A 15,353-nucleotide genomic window follows, 5' to 3' on the forward strand; every position below is an offset into this window, starting at 1 on the left:
AATAAATAAATAAATAAATAAATAAATAAATAAATAAATAAACAAAGGTTTTAAAATAAATGTGATTTTTATCTTCAAAATTCCAGTGGGTTGAGAGACTTTCAAACGATTGTGATGAACGCTGTAACAGACTCCTTACAAAATGTCGTGGGAATAAAGGTGCAGTGGACATAACCGAGAAGCAGATATTAGCACCCTGCATTTTTCATTTTGGGGGAAGAAGATCAGTGAAAGACAGGCTGCAGCTCCAGCCTGAAGTCACACGGTCACCATCTGCAGGCAGGACTGGAGGGCAGGTCTTCTTCCTTTGAGCCCAGCGTACCGAGTGACAGAAGGACCCAAATGGGATCGCTCTCCTTCCTCCACCTTCCCAGCGCCACAGAAGGCACTGCCCTCCACGGCTGCCTCAGGCTGTGTGCTCCCTGGGGGGGAAAGCTGGGCCAAGACTGTCCCCCGCTGGTGGCAAGACAGCTGGGTCCAAAGCAGTGGGCAGTCATCACCAAGGTTTCCCTACAGTCAAGAAAGGAGGCCTCCTCTGGGCCTGGCTCCTCAAGGGCAGCAGAGAGGAAGGCGCTTCCCTCCTCAGCGAGCAGAGGCTCCTGTGTCTGGGCAGAGTCCGGCCACGGAGCCACCAGCCACACAGAAGTCCGCCCCCTCCGCCCTTGCAGCGGCCCGTACAGGTCTCCGTGTGGGCACCTGGCAGCCGCTGCTACGAGGCTCTGTGGACAGAACTGCTTCACCCAGAAGCCTGTGAGCAACTCCAGGGCAGGGATCGGTCTCACGGGCCACTTACTGTTGTATTATTGTTAAGTTAGCTTAACAAAGGGCCCAGTAGACAGCAAGCCGTAGGAAATACTTCTTGAATGAGGAGGAAGGATCCGATCTTCTTTTTGGCGTGGGCTACCAGGTAGCCCAGAAACACATGCCCGGATGATTTCACACCAGGGGTGACTTTTCCAGACACTGAAATGGGTAGGGGTCAATTACTTGGTTGTCAGTGCCTAGAACCCAACTCCCTGGGTCTGAATCCTTACCTTGATGCTAGTAGTGTGACCCCCTGCAAACTAAGGAATCATTCTGTGCCTTATTTCCTCATCTGTAAAATGGGGCTGAGGATAATGATAACACGAGGTTAAATGATGAATATATGTAAAACAGTGTTTTTGCATATAGCTAAATGCAAATGTTAGCATACTCATTTTGCATTGCTACCAGCATGCCTTGCCCCTAAGTAAGTAGTTACTTAATAAATATTAAAGGAAGAAAGGTTGTCCGTCAATCAAGACCTTGAGATGGGAACAGGAAAGGCATCCTTCATCATCATCCCCTTTGTCCCCTGGTGGTTCGCCAAATAGATCTTATAGTTTCATTAAGGGCTCTAACAACCCCTAAACACTATAACTAGCATTTCTCCTATATTTCTTGGGGGAACTTTGTATTCACTGGCCTTCTTCCCCTCTGCAGCCTGCCAGGGCCCTCATAAGGCCAGGGTACCTCTTCTTCTCTACCACCTGCTTCTCAAGACTTAGGAAATGTTCCTCCCTTCAACTCCTTACCTGGCTTTTCAAGGTAACAGCTCCCTAGTCTAACAAGCTGCTAAGAGGTTCTGGTTTCCTCATCAACTTCCAAATAACAGCCCTTTCTTTTAACCAAGGTCTCCTGGGGGCATCCTATCAAAGCCCCTGAAAATTTACTCTAAAGGAAAGAATCATATACTTTGGGGAAGAAGTGCTTTGGAGAAAAAAAGGCCTTTCAAAGTCCTTCGAGTCCGATCCTGGGGGCAGTAATCCACTCTGGCTACCCCAGCACCCTCTGGCAGCCAAGCTTCCATTCAGCACTGCCGTGAAGGAGAGAGAGTCTATAAACTAGGCATCTGAATTATTCAGAGCATAGTTTGCCATGTAACTTCTGCAGTTTGAGAGAGCTGGGTAATAGATAATACTCAAGGGATGCAAACAGTTCTATTCTGGAGATGCAACTTCTTCTCATCATTAAAAACAAAACGGGAAATGTGTTCCTTTTTCGAAGCCATTTTTTTTTCTCTATGCTTGCGACAATAGAAGCCGGTCCTCTTCCAGGAGGTTTAACAGTGAACGGGCAATTCTGGACAAGAAGCCCTTTTAAAATTAAGCTAGTGATGTCCTACAAAAAGCCGCAGAAGGAATAAGAGTTTTACAGTGTCTAAAAACCTGAATGAGAACACCCTGGACCCGGAGGGAGACTTGATGAAGCATGCTTCTGGAAGCATCGACCAACGTTCCTGCTTAGCATATCATAAGCATCTGAGAAGAGACTCAGGGATTGGTTTTCCAGTGTCTCAACTTGTTGGCTTTGGTTTTTGTCTGCTTGAATACTAGCAGAAACTCCTAAAGATAGGGGCGCCTGGGTGGCACAGCGGTTAAGCGTCTGCCTTCGGCTCAGGGCGTGATCCCGGCGATCTGGGATCGAGCCCCACATCAGGCTCTTCCGCCATGAGCCTGCTTCTTCCTCTCCCACTCCCCCTGCTTGTGTCCCCTCTCTCGCTGGCTGTCTCTATCTCTGTCAAATAAATAAAATCTTAAAAAAAAAAAAAAAAGAAACTCCTAAAGATAAACAAAGAAGTATTTTGACTGCAACTCAGACCCTCTGAATCCAAAACCTGATTCCTGATTTAGTTAAGAAATTTAAAAAGGTGAAATGAGGTATCAACGACGGTCACCGAGCACCTACTATGTGCCAACGCTGTCTAGCTATGTACGTAATGTAATCGCTAGTCCTCACAACGAGTAGAGTTAGGCAGGTACTATTACCCCCATTTTACAGTTAGCAACACTGAGGCTTGGCGTGATTTACTGACTCCAGGGACTGGTAGGTTTTGGAGGCTTGATCAACAAGCCCAGCCCTGTGAGGTATCTGGATAGAAACTACCAGTATAATATGCTCTCATTTTCATTTAAAGATGTGTGTTTATACACAAGTAGAAAAAAAAAGTCCAGATGAATATAAAGCTAGAATGTTTTCAGTGGTTATATTTAAGAGGCAGGATTATAGGTCGTTCTAGATTTCTTTATAACACGTACTTTGCTAATCTGTCAACAAGCAACATGCACTGCTTGAGTAGGAAGAAAAATAAAAGAAAAACCCAAAACCCTAGCTCTTTACTTGAGCACCAAAATGTAAACAAATGGCTTCCTGTCAGAAAGAAGCTGGACCCTTAGAGATTTTGGGCCCAATTCAGAGATAATACTAATTTGAGGCTTTGTTTTGGAGCAGTAATTTTAGGAGAAAGGTGTGCTTCATTTCATTTTGAAAGTCTGGGGTAGGGGCACCTGGGTGGCTCAGTAGGTTAAGCGTCTGCCTTTGGCGCCCGTCTGACCCCGAGGTCCTGGGATGGAGTCCTGAGTCGAATCAGGCTCCCTGCTCAGCAGGGAGTCTGCTTCTTCCTCTGCCCCTCACCTTGCTCGTGCTCTCTCTTTCTCTCTCTCTCTCTCAAATAAGTAAATAAAATCTTAAAAAAAAAAAAGAAAGAAAGTCTGGCGTAGGTATTTTTTCCAAAAAAAATAATCAGTGTTTTGTGTTATTACAATTTCAAGTTAGTACCCATTAGCCAGGCATTGTGCTAGGCTTTTAAGAGCGTTTCAGAGCGTCAGGCGGTGGGGAGAAGAGGGGGGTTTGAGGTGTACGATGACAAACAAAAGAGAATAATACGCTTCGAAGATGCCTGGTTTTGTGCTCCAGATAAAGATAAAAAAGGGTGCCTGGGTGGCCCAGTCTGTTAAGTGTCCGTGTCTTGGTTCTGCTCGGGTCATAATCTCTGGGTCCTGAGACTGAGCCCCGCATAGGGCTCTGCGCTTAGCATGGAGTCTGCTTCAGATTCTCCCTCTCTCCCCCTCCCACTGCCCCTCCTACTCATTCTCTCTAAAAAAACATGAAATAATCATAATAAAAAAAGATGAACATAAACTACTCCAGTTCTGGTGAAACCATGAGACACTAACGAATCTAATCCCCTTGTTTTACCTACAGGGAAGCTGAGGCCCCCAAAGGGGGAAAACTGGCCTGGACCCACACGGCAAAGCAGTGGTCAAGCTGGGATCAAAATACCCTGCCCCCCGGTCACTAGGTCATCAGGTTTGCAGCAGCAGCGAGCCCAACCCTGGACGGCAGGTGCACCTGGGCTCTTGTGGAGAACATGGGGTCCCGTCAAGCTCTGGACAAGGGCAAGAGGAAAGGCCCGAGCCTGTAATCAGAAGGATCAACTCGGCCAGTCATTGCTGTCATAACGAAGCGTTTTGTAAATATCATGTTAATAACTGAATAAAATCCCGTGGATGATATTCCCTTATTGTTTGAGGTTCTGTAGGGTTTCCCTGTGTGTATGTGTGTGTTGCTTCTCATAAATAGAATTGGAACGAACACCAGTAATGCATTCTATTTTTAGGGTTTTTCTTCCCTGTGAATATGATTTTTGTGTGTGTACTGAGATCAAAGGATATGGGCAGTTCAAGGCTTGCCCGATTGCCTTCCAAGAATCAGGGTACCTAGTTATACCCCCACTGGAACTGCCGACTATGCTTTGGTAAATTTCAGAGAACGGATTCATAAGTCCCGTGTTTCCCAGCTTTTTGTTTGCCAGTTATTGATCTGTCTGGCCAGGTACATCTCCCTCCGTGAGAATGTCGTATTGGCTGGCGGTGTCAGTAACGAGCCTTCAAACATTATGATCAGTCACATTGCCATACAAAATGTTGCAGGGTCATCACCTTGCATTCTCCAGCTGTAAATGTCCAAAGTTAATATTATGTTTTTCCGGGCCCTAGTTTGCAAACGTAAATACAGTTCTAGCTAACTCGAATCCTGCGGTTGAGAAAAAGGTCCTTTCCTGTAGAAAGAGAACAGACTTCCTATGAATTATCCCTCTGTGTTTGGGTTCAGAGGCCTCCCTTCATCATCCTCTCAGACATCTCAATGGCCATCCGAAGTTAAAAGAAGCCAGTGTCCGAGAAAGCCAGGGCCTTGCAGCCGTTGGGAGTAGTCCTTTGTTCAGAAAAGCAAGAAGCACAGTTCTCATTGTAGTAATATGGGAAATGTTTGGCTATATTGATCTAAAATGTGTCTTACTTCCATAGAGGATTGGCGTTCGCTTATGATAAAATCGCGTGAAACAGCGAAACAGCTTTACCTAAGAAATCAAGCTAGAGACCTGGGTTCGAAACCACACTAATGTGTTGTGAAGGTACTTAGGACTGTGAGACATTTGAAAAGGTGAAGGGTATTGGGCCTTTTCCGGGAGCAGCTTCAATCTATTTGGGAAAAGAAGATGGACAAGATGTTTCAGTGTTAAGTGTTAAGAAGTGACGCATAGGGGGGCGCCTGGGTGGCACAGCGGTTAAGCGTCTGCCTTCGGCTCAGGGCATGATCCCGGCATTATGGGATGGAGCCCCACATCAGGCTCTTGGGCTATGAGCCTGCTTCTTCCTCTCCCACTCCCCCTGCTTGTGTTCCCTCTCTCGCTGGCTGTCTCTATCTCTGTCAAATAAATAAATAAAATCTTTAAAAAAAATTATGGAAAGATGTAAGCTTACATGCAATCCTAATTGAAAAAAGATTATAAAATTTTTCTGTGTAAAAATTCACCCTAAAAGACTATTAATATAATAAGGGTGATGGAATTATGGTGGTATTCCCATCATGTTCCAACATTTTCTTTTACTACCAAACATATTGCCTTACTAGTAGTAAATAATTTAAAAAGAATATTTAGTGGAGTTTGTACGACCATGAAGAGTATTTATGTTTCATATTAAGTAAAATATCATGGAGAGAATAAAGAGGATTATCCATGGTCTCGGAAACATAAAAGACGAACAAGAAGGGACTGTGTATGTGGGGGGCAACAATAAGAACAAGAAGACCCAAAATATATAAGAGAAATAACGAACATTTACAAAGCTGACCCTCTTTGAAGAGTCTGTACTTAGAAATGGAAGGTAATTTTTAATGCTTCCTTCTACTTTTCTCTTTTCCAAGAGAGAATATTTACTTAAAAAAAATCAATACTCTTCCAACTAATAAAACCTGAAGAGCATTTTCTTTAATCTCGACTCCTTGACCACTGGATAAAATATCATCCCGGCAGAGCAACAAGACCTTTAAAGAGCGCTCAGAGAACACGTTCTGTTTCAGTCCATTTAAAAGCTGATACCTTCTGGGGGCGCCTGCCTGGCCTCAGTCAGTAGAGCATGTGACTCGATCTCAGGGTCGTGAGTTCAAGCCCCACACTGGGGGTAGAGATTACTTTATAAAAAAGGTGATACTGTCTTTTCTTCTGTGTACTTAATGTCTTTCCCTCAAGCCACAGTTTCCCACTTGCTCTTCAAATCTCAGCTGAGATCTCTATATAAAACCATGACCTCTGCTAACCCTCTGTTTCCCTGTCTGTCACTAGTAAATTCTCATCAGGCATCATTTCCCTTTTTGAAACAAAAGACAAACCAAGATAGTAGGCAAAATGTCCACTCCTGAGTCCAGAATTTGTCAAGAGCTGATGAGTAAATCGGTGTCAATCCCAATCCTGGCAAGATATGGGGGCCTGTGCCTTCCACCTCTTCTGTTCTTTTTTTTTTTTTTTTTTAAAGATTTTATTTATTTATTTGACAGAGATAGAGACAGCCAGCGAGAGAAGGGAACACAAGCAGGGGGAGTGGGAGAGGAAGAAGCAGGCTCATAGTGGAGGAGCCTGATGTGGGGCTCGATCCCACAATGCCAGGATCACGCCCTGAGCCGAAGGCAGACGCTTAACCGCTGTGCCACCCAGGCGCCCCCCACCTCTTCTGTTCTTGGTAGAGACAAAAGAAATGGCTCTTTCACAAGTACCAGGACTCTGTTCCTCAAATTCTTTCTAATGAACTTTTGGAATGGGAGGATATGGCTGGCAGCACCATGACACTCCCCCCTCCCCAAATCTCCACATCAAATCCCCAGAACATTACATGGCAAAGGGGAATCAAGGTTACAGGTGGCCTTAAGGTGGCTAATCACAGGACCTGAAAACAGATTATCCGGGATTATCCAGGGGGCCTGATGTAATCACAAGGGTCTTTAAAACTGGAAGAGGGAGGGTGGCCGCAGAGGGTCCTGTGACGCGAGCCTCAGGTCAATCAGGGCCAAGCTATGGCCAAGAGCCTGGGGTTCGGCGCAGAGGACATTAGAGTCCCTGGCAGCCCCCCGGCTCTCTGAATGCCTTGTGGACTCCTGCAATGCACAGGCAGGGTGGCCACTGCCGTGGGCGTGGGTGTGCCTGACAAGATGAAGAGCCGGATCCCAGTGATGCTCCCCGCCTGTGGTTCCTTCATCCCATCGCCAGCATGCACCTGTGCCTGTGTGAGGTGGCCAGAGACCACCTACACCAAACCAACAGGTCCGTCGGGGTGGGGGAGGGGGGTAAGGGGGGTAGGGGGGAAGGTCTGATGGGAGAACTGGTTGGATTGGGCCTTCTGCAGCTTTGCTGGCTGATGTCACCATCACCATTATTAAAATTGCTCAGTGTACAAATTCACAGCACAAGTGGTGGCATACACTTCCTCCATCATATTCAGAGAGCTAACACCCCTTAGCCCTGCGACATGTGGACAAGTCATGTTCCTGGCCGTGAAGTTGGACATTTCTCAGGGTTCGCCACCCCCTGCTATCTCAAGTGGCCCATGGATGCTGAGAAGACACTGGGCACTTTGTGGGGCACCTGGCTGGCTCAGCCGCCAAAGCATGTGACTCTTGATCTCGGGATTGTGAGTCTGAGCCCTGCATTGGGTGTCAAGATTACTAAAAAATAAAAAATTAAAATAAAAAAATTAAAAGACGCTGGGCCCTTTATAGAAACTGTGTCCCGGAGCATTCTTTCTGGTGCTCCCAGGATTTAACCCAGTGAGGTTGTATTAGACGTCCGACCTACGGAACTGTAAGATAATAAGGTTGTGCTGCTTTAAACCAATACATTTGTGGGGTGCCTGGATTAGGCGGCGTTGAGGCATCTGACTCTTGATTTCAGACATGATCCCAGGGTTCTGGGATCAAGCCTGGAACTGGGCTCCGAGCTCAGCAGGGCGTTGGCTTGAAGATTCTCTCTCTCCCTCTCCCTTGGCCCCTCCCACCACTTTTCTCTAAAATAAACAAATAAATCTTTAAAAAAATCAACCAATAAATTTGTGATAAATCCTTACAACAGCAATAGAAAACTAAAAGAGCATATAAAGTTACAGAATGAAAGCAGAGAACAAATCTTATGCTTTGGATATTTTACAATAGGACGAAGGCAGGAAGCTGTCAATTTTCCAGCCCCGAATTCTAAGCAATATATTACTTTTTTTTTTTAGTTGCGGTATATTTTGTTATTCTTTTATATTAGTGTTGCATATTCATTCTTTAAATATTCAAAAATTATGGAAAGACGTAACTTTGAAAGTCCGAATCTCTGCAACTTTACATACCCATTCCTTCCCCTGTTCCGGATCTGGTGAGAACTCGTTGTTCATAATAAGAGGTAAATGACCTCATGCATTTTTCAACAAGCAGTATCTTTCAGCAACTATGCCTTCTTTGATAAGGAAACAGGATTTACTTCATTCTGAAATAGGCTAAACTTCATCCTAGAGCAGCGAATCTCAACTGGGGCACCCAGAAGACATCTGGCAATATCTGGAGACGTTTTCGGTTGTCACATCTGGGAGGGGACAGCTCTTGGCATCTGGGGGGCTGAGGCCAGAGATGCTACGAGACATCCAGTGCATAAGACAGACAGCACAACATAAACATCTGGCCCAAAAGGTCAGTAATGCTGAGGCTGAGGGACCCTGGTCTAAAGGGAGACTGGAGAAACTATATCCTCATTTAAATTAAGGAAGAAATACTTATTCCATTCTGAAACTGGCATTAAGGAGGCGGATGCCTGGTCAATACAAGGAGGAACTTTTTAATAATCAGGCTGCTGTGATGTGTACCTTACAGTGTGGGGAGAGTGCTCTGTCATGAGCAGGATTCAAGTATCACTAACTGGCCCCCTGACAGGGGTGCAGGGGGGCGGGGAGGGGGGAATGGAAGCATGGGTGTGGCCCGACTCCAAGGTTCCATCTTCTTCTAAGATATAGCACTCCTTTTAAAAAGTATCAGCAAAAAGTTGCCTCATACTTGCTAATACTAAAACTTGGAAACAGAAAAGACGGTACCTGCCTATTCATATTATTTTCTCTCTACCGTATTAGCTGAGAGAATCGAAACTTCACCTGCACATTATCTCAAATGTCAGACTCTCAAGTGACTTCTGCAAAAGCGTGTAAAGCCTCTTATCTCAGGCACAGTCGATACAACTCTTGTGTAATCATTTCACAACCGAAGAAAAGAGGGTCAAAAAAGCAAAATAAGCAGCAGTTCCCTATTGTGGGAATAACTGAATAAAACAGACACTGTTAAGTCCTTAACCGCTGCAAATAAAATAAAATTAATCGAGTCTACACCCATTTTGGAAAGGGAAACTCATCTGCATCTGGTTTCCAAATATTTGGTGTCCTTTATAGCTTTAAGGCCATAAATGTTAAAAGTGACCTAAGAACCTGGGCAGTTTGCTACCATCCTGGAAGCACAGCCGTATATTCCACACCAGTGAAACCACATCTCACTGAACTGGTCAGGTTGTTTAAGGGCTTTCACAACTGAGAGTTTATTCAAAAGGACAACCGCTGAACAATAACCAGACTGATGAGGGAACAAGGCGACAAAGTCATAGGAGGAGGGGCTCAAGGAACCAGGAGTGTTGGCTCTGGGGAAGACCCGGATGGCACATGACCGCTGCAGTTCTACAGAAAAAGGGCACGAACGTGAACCCAGACTCTGTAGCAGGAGCTTTTCGACAAGTATCCTGTTCTAGCAAAGGAGCAGCTGAAGTGCAGGTCTGGGGACTCCCAGCAAGGATCCTGAGAAGGGGATTCCTGCATTGGATACGGGTAGAAGGGGGAAGGACAGGCAGGCAGCCCTAAATCCGAGGGGTAAGATCAGAAGGCTGTGAGGGCCAGCCAGGCAACTCAATGAGCTAAACAGACAGGAGTGACAGACCAAACAGTGGTGGGGACTGTGGCAAAGGAGCCCATCCAAAGAGGAACGCCACCACCCTGTTCCAGTTGATGCCGGCATGCAGTGTGTGTGTGTGTGTGTGTGTGTGTGTGTGTGTGTAGGGTGAGAGCTCCATAACACTAGCTTTTTTTTTTTTTCAAGAAAAGCTGGAAAATCGTATTTCCATGTAAAATCTCCTGATTTTTAAAGGATAGCTGCTAATTCAATATTTCAAAACATTACGGGGCACCTAGGTGGCTCAGTTGTTAAGCGTCTGCCTTCAGCTCAGGGCGTGATCCCAGTGTTCTGGGATCGAGCCCCACATCAGGCTCCTCCGCTGGGAGCCTGCTTCTTCCTCTCCCCCTCCCCCTGACTGTGCTCCCTCTCTCGCTGGCTGTCTCTCTCTGTCAAATAAATAAAATCTTTAAAAAAAAATTTTCAAAACATTGCACAAATCAAACAGAATAATTAGGCTCCTGTAGGAGAAACTAAAACCTCTCCTTTAGAGATGCCCCAACCACTCCCCACCCTAAGGGACTACCCAGACCCCACAATCTCTGTCATATTTTGTCTGCAGTTTGAATCACCAGACCGGCCACTTGAAGCCGAAATCAGATGCCCTGGCTGATAACTCATGCATGGGGTCTGGCAAGTGAAGATAACTGGGAGCCCGTCAGGTCACCAAGAGCAGAGTCCTCCAGGGCACACCGTGTAAGTGAGGAAGGACGTCTGTTTTCTTCCACAGCAACACACCTCCTCCTAGTAAGCGGCATGTCACAATGAGGCAGGAAAGAGAAACGGGGTTGCCTCATTGTGGCACTTTGTTGTCCTGTCCCTGAGAAGGTCATCCCTACCCTCGTTGGTAAACAACTTCAAAACTCTTCCCCCGCCCTCTAAAATTTCGTCAGTGGTCAACCAGGGAAAGTTCAAGAGTCCCCTGTGAGAGAGAATGCTTCACTAAGGGAAACAGTCCTATTCAACTCTGGTTCACAGCCCTCTCCAGAAATTCTGCTGGCTCGCATAGATTTTCGATTATCGACAGATATTTGCACTCAGATATCTGCACACAGCCACGTCCAGGCAACGGCAAACCTGCTAACTTTCTTTTGAATTTTTATTCCAGTTTCCAGACTCAGATATTCTATTCGGAGTTCTACCTAATCACCCTGAACTCCCCAGAGTAAGCCAGCTAGTGTGGTAGCATTAGCTTCACTCCATTCTAGGATGGTGTGTTTTGTGGGTAACTCTCAGTTAAGATTTTTCAACCTGAGCAGATCGAAATAGTTTTTATATACAAGAAACAGAGTTTATTGTAAAGAACAAAATAAGTCAAAAGAATTACATTTATTATAAAATCTTTGAAAATGACGCACAGGAAATCGAAGTCACACATTACTAGGAAATAATAGTAACAAAGTCTTACGTTACCCTTAGAGCGTGATCACTAGCTTATTTATTTTTACGAGAGAAGTGGACCAGATGTAGCAATGTCATCGTCGCTAGATAGATGAGAAATGTGAGAGAGAAGCCTAAAAGAACTTCCCACTCTACCACCCGAAATAGCTTCCGTCCACCTACTGCTAGCACGGTCGGCTGGGTCACTGTAATAAACCCGGAGCAGGTCTCCTCCTGTGATCCGCTCTTCACACGGCCCCCACAGGAACCTCTGAACCAACCTGAATCTATCACGTCCCGCCTCTGCCTCTGGCTACCCACTGCACTTCAAGTCCAGACGGCCGACTCAGCCTACCTGCATGACCTGGCCCCTGGTCCTCAACCTCACCCCTCCAGCCGCACTGCCCTCCAGCTATGCCCGGAACACACTCAGCTTGTTGTTAGGACTGTGTGATTGTGGGTCCCTGCACCAGAACAATCTGTCGGTATTCTGGGGGCTCATCTCCAGGTCATCTCTCAGAAAAATTTCGCCTTCGGGGGTGCCTGGGTGGCTCAGTGGGTTAAGCGTCTGCCTTCGGCTCAGGTCATGATCCCAGGGTCCTGGGATGGAGTCCTGCATTGGGCTCCCTGCTCAGCGTGGAGTCTGCTTCTCCCTCTCCTTCTGCCCTCCTCCCCGCTCTTGTTCTTTCTCTCTCTCTCAAATAAATAAACAAAATCTTAAAAAAAAAAAAAAAAGAGAGAGAGGAAAAAAAAGAAAAATCTCTCCTTAAAACCCAATCTAAGGAGGCACCTGGGTGGCTCAGTTGGTTAAAGCGTCTGACTCTTGGTTTGGGCTCAGGTCATGATCTTGGGGTCGTGGGACTGAGCCCGTGTCGGACTCCACGGCTCAGTGTAGAGTCTGCTTGCCCCTCTCCCTCTGCTCCTTCCCCTTCCTGCTGTCTTTCTTGCACTCTCTCTCTCTCTCTCTCTCTCTCACACACACACACACACACACACACCCACACATATCACAGTACTCTACGACAGCACTGTTTCCTTTTCTCCAAAGCATCTTGTAGTTTCTGAATTTACCTTGCTCGTCCCTCAGTTCTAGAATGTGAACTCCATAAGGACGGAGACCATATCTGTCTTACTCACTGCTCTGTACTCAGTGCCAGGCACATAGTAGGTGCTCAATAAATATCTCTTGAGGGGCGCCTGGGTGGCACAGCGGTTGGGCGTCTGCCTTCAGCTCAGGGCGTGGTCCCGGCGTTATGGGATCAAGTCCCACATCAGGCTCCTCTGCTGGGAGCCTGCTTCTTCCTCTCCCACTCCCCCTGCTTGTGTTCCCTCTCTCGCTGGCTGTCTCTATCTCTGTCGAATAAATAAATAAAATCTTTAAAAAAATAAATAAAATAAATATCTCTTGAAGTCAATGAAGGAATGAACAAAGCTTGTTCTAGGAATCAACTGACCCATTTAATCCAATCAGTATTGATTCTTAATAGCAGGCTTTCTCTTTGTCCTCAACTGCTTAAGTTGTTGTTGTTGTTTTGACTACAAGCCTATGTATATTAGACTGTTTCTATTAGTGGGTTATGAGTCACACCTGTAAATGGAGCAAAGTGACAGCGAAGGCACATCGCAGGTGCCCCGCTTCACAGCAAGAGGCAGTAAGAATCTGTTGCTCATGCCTTCAAAACAGAGTCCTCAGAATTCCAGGACAATGCGATTTTACAACCAGATGTTCCCCTTCAGGTGTTCTTCACTCAATACTTTCTCTTCAATGCTTCACTTCCATGGAAATTTCTCAAAGTCTCAAGAGGTCAGTCTAGCCAATTATCAGATCAGGCTTAAGATGAACCAAGGTATAAATAACCTGATGATCACCTTTCTTTCCAGGAAATACCCACTTTCTGGGGTGTCACTGAAAGGAATACAGATTCCTAAATTCCAGCTGACATTCCCAAGGGGTCCCACTCCTGCTCGGGGACCTAGTTAGCACTTTCCTTACTGCTCTATGATGAGAGTCTCAAGGCTGGAAAATCGTATTAGCCTGGAAACCTCACTGGGATGCACATTCCTCACGACTGAGGTTCAAAGGGCACAGACATCCAATGGAGAGGAAATGAGGAACCAGCTGCCCAGGGAGGGGTCTGTTTTCAGGAAAGCCTTGCCCTTATCACACCTCAGAAGGGATTTCCCAACTGTAACAGGAGTGGCTGAACCAGATTAATATCCCTCACAACTCCCGCTGTGGCCTGGAGTACAAAGGGCCCACTTCACAAAACACATCACCATGCTATCCACAGCATCAATTCCTGCAGGAATGTCTGGGGGAAGGGAAGGAACCCTCAGGGCCTATGTGCAATGAGTGCAGGCTGGAAAATGCCAAAGAGGTGGGTTTTCTCACCAGCTTCTGGGGGACCACCAGAATTCCTTCTGTGAGGAAATCCGCTGGGATGCCAGCAGCTCACCCATGCCTTGTGGTGGCCCATACTTGATGCCCTGGTCCCTCAGTTGCATGGGAGCCCAAGATTTGGTCCTGAGCCTTTTGGGACTGTCAGCACTTTAAGGGATACACTTTCCAGCTCTGACTTAACATACCCGTCTCCCAACTCAGGATTCTCACTTGGGTCAAAGGTAATTTGCGCAAGACTGATTTGCTCACACAAATCTCTCCTAAAGCTGAGCTCCTGTGTCCTTCAAAAAAAAGGCCAAGCTCCACTTTATGAGCCCCGCACACCTCTCCCTCCTCCAAGTCCCCTCTGCAGCAACCACAAGAACCACAGGCCTGGATGCAAGCCTGACCTTTTCATTTAAGAATCTAGAAACTTCTACTAGAAGCTCCTACTTCTAGGATGTAAGATGGGGGAAGACAATGTTCTCTGCCGTCTGATTTTGTTTGACTTTTTATAAGCAAGCTTCCCCTTGGCTCAGGGTGGAGCAGGCAGGATCTTATCTGAGCCGCGGGGGGTCGGGGAGCTCTGGGATGTGCAGGCGCAAGTGGGCAGAACAGAGGTAATGCTTTGTTTTTGTAGTTCGGTCGTACATCAGCGACTCTGAACTGGGCTCCGGAAAATGCAATGCTCCACAAAGAGAGGTGCTCCTTTGTTGGTCTTGTCCCAGCAGAGATCTAGAGATAAGACATCTCCCCGTGTTCCTTGTTCCCCTGGCCTGCTTCCCTCTCGGTACCGAACTCTAAGGTTAGGGTTGCCTCCTTAGGAAAAGATTTGAAAAGCACTGGGTTCGAATTCCGTCGCCCTCCCCGCAAAGATCCCAGCGCTGTCGCGAGGGGGCAGGGACAGCGAGTCGGCCCCCCGGCAAGAGATGCTGCGGTTCCTGCCCCCCCACAACCCCCCACGCCTGGGGCCGCGGCTGCTCCGGGATCGCCGTCTTCCCGGGCCGCGCGGGTCCAGCCCGAGCCCAGCGCCCCCCGCAACTCCGCGGCCCCCCGCCTCGCCCCGCGCTCCCTCCTCACCCGGGTGCTGCGGTGAGCTGCTCGCCGGAACCAGGGCCCCCGGACCGCAACGCGCCGAACCCGACTGCTCCTCGCCGCCAACGATGCGGGCCTCTGGCAGCCGCAGTCACCGCGGGCGCGCCGCGGGTGGGTGGGCTGCGCGTCGGCTTTGCCCTCTGTCCGCCCCGGCGCGGCGGGAGGAGGGACGGGGAGGAGCGTGTGGCCACCGGCCTCCCACAGGCGGAGGTACTTGGGACGCCAGCGCGCTCAGGCGCACTCAGCACCCTCCCCAGGGCCCGGGGTCCCGCACCCTGCACCACCCCCTCGTTCACTTAACACGCCCCGGGGTGGACCCACACGTGTCTAGGGCGGGTGCTGTGCCTCCCGATTTCTCTTCTCACACTCCATTCCGATCAGATCTGCTCCTTGCTTCACTCGG

At 47.5% G+C, this 15,353-nt stretch overlaps 1 protein-coding gene and 1 long non-coding RNA gene across 5 annotated transcripts in view; one reads left to right on the forward strand and one right to left on the reverse strand.

The window, feature by feature from the left end:
* LOC103664033 overlaps positions 1 to 4,316 on the forward strand; it is a 14,412-nt gene extending 10,096 nt beyond the window's left edge. The window contains exon 2 of the long non-coding RNA XR_568907.2: positions 4,006 to 4,316. This is a non-coding gene — a long non-coding RNA (uncharacterized LOC103664033). The remainder of the gene's footprint in view (positions 1 to 4,005) is intronic.
* PLA2G7 (phospholipase A2 group VII) overlaps positions 1 to 15,297 on the reverse strand; it is a 39,687-nt gene extending 24,390 nt beyond the window's left edge. For 2 of the 4 annotated variants that reach the window (XM_040643562.1, XM_040643560.1), the window contains exon 1: positions 14,936 to 15,220. The gene's annotated coding sequence lies outside the window, so the exon portion shown is untranslated. Of the gene's footprint in view, positions 1 to 14,935; positions 15,221 to 15,273 lie in introns of those variants that run through there. The other 2 variants (XM_008691830.2, XM_008691829.2) reach the window with 2 other exon arrangements.
* Between the last annotated feature and the right edge of the window lie 56 nt (positions 15,298 to 15,353).

Source organism: Ursus maritimus, unplaced genomic scaffold, assembly GCF_017311325.1.
Source record: "Ursus maritimus isolate PB19 unplaced genomic scaffold, ASM1731132v1 scaffold_29, whole genome shotgun sequence".
In the NCBI taxonomy this organism is placed as follows: domain Eukaryota; kingdom Metazoa; phylum Chordata; class Mammalia; order Carnivora; family Ursidae; genus Ursus; species Ursus maritimus.